Below are 3504 nucleotides of genomic sequence, written 5' to 3'. Positions count from 1 at the left end.
AGCTCGGGCAAGGAACTCTATTGGCACACGGAGGTGTTGCCAATTTGTAAAATTGGCTAAGTATGAAACTTGGTGTCTCCCATGTATACTTGTAAAGCCTCGTAAACATTGTAGAGTTGAATAATATATTGAATTCGGGCAGACTCATTGTTCAGGGAGTTGCCCCTCCATTTATACTATGCAATTGTGTTCTTCATGTATAATTGCTGATGATAATGAATGTGTATGGGTGTTCATTGGTATAAAGGAAACATAATAATACATGGTTGTGAAAAACAAACTAAGTAGACTAATGGTTGGGCGTAGTCCATGAACATAAGTATTGGTGAAAAGAAAGAATTCGGTGGCGCCGCACCTCGCCAAGTACGGCAGAAAGACTACTGTAGGCCTGGGGGCATGACACGCGGGGTTCCCATGTCGCTCGCGCTGTGTTGGGTGTGGCGCATGCCCCTTGATACATGCACGATGGGCGAGACACTGACGGAAGGTGCGAAGGTGACCCTTGTTGCATGCCCGGATGAAAGAGGTGACATGTTTAGACAAGTTAGGATGTGGGCAAGTGTGCGACGTGTGGCGACGGGTGTAATAGACGAGGTGTTGGAGTCGACCCATGGGTGCGACGGTGCACACGAAGGGATGCGGCAGTTCGTTGTAATGGGGCATGTCGAGGTTATGTGGCAGGTTAGCTGGGCATGCATGTTGATGGACTGACCCTTGTTATCCTTGAGAGACACGGCCCTTGGGCGAAAGGATGCGTATAAGTAAGGAGGATGGCATTCGACAAAGGGACATCGAACTCAGACTTCCACATCGCATAACAAGTGCAAAGGAAGGAGTTGGGTGAAACGGAAGGAAGAGAAGGACGCGGGTAAGAGGGCCACACCGGCGGGTGGATTACAGAGGGTGGGTTGGGTTTGGTAGCACGGATAGGTAGAGAGGGGCAGGTTACCGTCCGAGCAGGCAGGCCACACTACATGCGGGCCATGCGCCCTCACTATGGACCGCACCGATGGGCAGAGTTTGGGCGCCGCGGAAGGGAAAGTCAGGCGGACCGGTTCATAGTTCAGGTGTGGATTTGTGTCGTGCAGGCCGCGGGCCAGTGCAGCACGACCACATGACACGACAGGTTGAAAGAATAATTGAAGAAGATAAATTTATGGTAAGTTATTTTCACTACATTGTTAAGAACACTTATTGGAAAATTTACTGAGTGTTGAAGTAGGCGCAGACCGTGTACTCAAGTATTGGTAAAAATAAAAAGTACGGCGATGCCGCACCTCCTTATGCATGGTTGAAATACTACCACTAGGATAGGAGCGTGACATGGGGTCTCCCAGTCCCTCCTCGACAAAGGTCACCAAATTGTGGGGAACCCGGGGATTCCATGTCCCGCCTTGTCGAAAGCATCCCAAGCGCGGGAAATTTGTGCTTCCCATGTCTCGTCGCGATGGAAATCGCCCCAGGTGCAATAAACTTGGTGTACATCGAGCCTGCAACCTCACATCAAGAAAAATGCTCGGTTGGTAAAGAGAATGAAGGTTTCTTCATTGGTAAAGGATCTCGCTAAGGATCAAAGGTTGGAGTCACTTCTAGAGCTAGTCCACCACGGACTATCAAAAGTTGAAAGAAGGACAGAGTGCCAGGGAACGAAGCGCCGAAGAAACAAAGTGCAGAGAGGAGGAAGGACTCGACTTGTGCTTGGGGGATATTATTGTCAAGGGTCTAGGGCTTCGCAATGACCAATAAGAAGCTTCAATGAGAGAAATTTACGAAAGGGTTTTCCCCTCTGAGAGAGAGAGAGGTTTTTCCCTGGCAGAGAGCCAACATCTTGTGTTCTTGTTCTTAAGTTTTTGGCACCAGTTTGATGAAAGTAAACACACATTCATTAATAAGAAGAGAATAAGATTAAGATAGCACGATAAATTGCAAAAGAGCTTCACAAATTGTTATCAAGTCTAGAAGAATCCCGCTATACCCCATTGCCCCAGATTCTTCAACGCGGTATTGGAGCTAAGGTGACACATCGAGGAAAGGGGTGTTACACTAAAATTTGTCACCATGACTATTTGCAGTTAGTATGGCTCCATCAATTGTCATACTATCCTCCTTGGTAAGCCTCATACCTCTGCTCTCCATGTCAAACTTCAAGAAAGAGAGAAAGTCATTAAAAATCTATATATCTCTGGGTACGGAGTTTCTCTTAGCCTTACCTGCGTGTACGCACTCCAAGTTCACAATACCTGCGTACTTGTACGCTCTGTATGTAAAGCAATGGGTGCGTACTCCTGTAAAGGTCAAAAGGCGCAAGTTTCACTCCAAAAAAGTTACTTGTGGTCATTTCTAGAGCCTTCTAGAAGCTTGTTTGACGTGTATGGAGCGCCTCTAGATGGTTCATGTATCCCTACCAAAGAGGAACTTATCCCATCAAGAGGGGAGCTATCCCATCCAAAGAGGGGCTTATCCCATTGATGGTGGACCTGAATAACTTCCTCTAGAACACTATAAATATAGGCATTGGGCCAAAGGGAGGGAGGTTGAAAGCTAAACATTCCTAAGGGTAGATGCTGCTGGAATTAGGACTCCCTTGTAAAGCTTGAGAGGAGAGATTCCCATCCTTTCCTAGCCTTATTTGAGAGTGGGTGAGCTGATCAAAGTAAAGGAAAACTCTTGTTGGACCCTAGGAGGGACTTGCACAACACCAAGGCTCAGGTTGTAATGGTTCCTTTTGTTACCTTTTAATGCAAATGAACTTATTTTTCTCAACAGATTGTTATTCATGGTTTGTTTCATATACTCCTTGGTCTATATGATAGATATGTATTGTTTTATGAGTTTATCAGGTGCTATTTAATCTTTTGGCTTGTTAGTGAATGCAGGTTTCGAAGAGAAGGAGGAGCTCATCCGGATCGGCGAGGCTGGACTACTACAAAGCGTTGGACTAGAGGTATGTTAAAGATCCCCTGATTACTTGTATTTGCAATGCATGTTTAGAGAAAAGTAGCTTTATTTGTCTTGTTTGTCACTAGAAAGCTTTTGCTTCTAGGGAGGTCGGTTGTGTTCGCACTAACGACTCTTTCCGCATGACAAAATGGCGACTCCACTGGGGAATCCATTAATGTGAATGTTTTTTCCTTTGTATGAACTTTTGATCTGAGAAAAGTTATTTGTTTTCTGGTTTTTGGCTGTCTGACTGTGTATTTGGGTGGGTTAGCTTAGGGTTAAATTAGATTTTAGTTTTTCTTTGTATTGCTAGAAGTACGCAGCCTCTGAGTTGAGCATAGTGCGTACCTGTACGCACTGTCGCTTTGTGTACAGAGCGTACCCGCACCTGTGCAAATAGGTCACCTGCGTACCCCTGTCAAAACTAAGAAAATTTCATTTGCCTTCTCTTTTTCCTTTTACTTTTTGTTTTTAATTTGTTTTTCTGCCCAGATCCATTAGTTTTCTGCCATAAATCTTCACCTAAGCTTGTTTCGTCTGTTGAGATTGCAACAAGATGATGGA

Source organism: Pinus tabuliformis, chromosome 7, assembly GCF_031772625.1.
Source record: "Pinus tabuliformis cultivar Carrire ecotype Pingquan chromosome 7, CPIR1, whole genome shotgun sequence".
NCBI classification, from domain to species: domain Eukaryota; kingdom Viridiplantae; phylum Streptophyta; class Pinopsida; order Pinales; family Pinaceae; genus Pinus; species Pinus tabuliformis.
The sequence above is the reverse complement of the archived record's forward strand: the minus strand, read 5'-3'. Positions refer to the sequence as shown.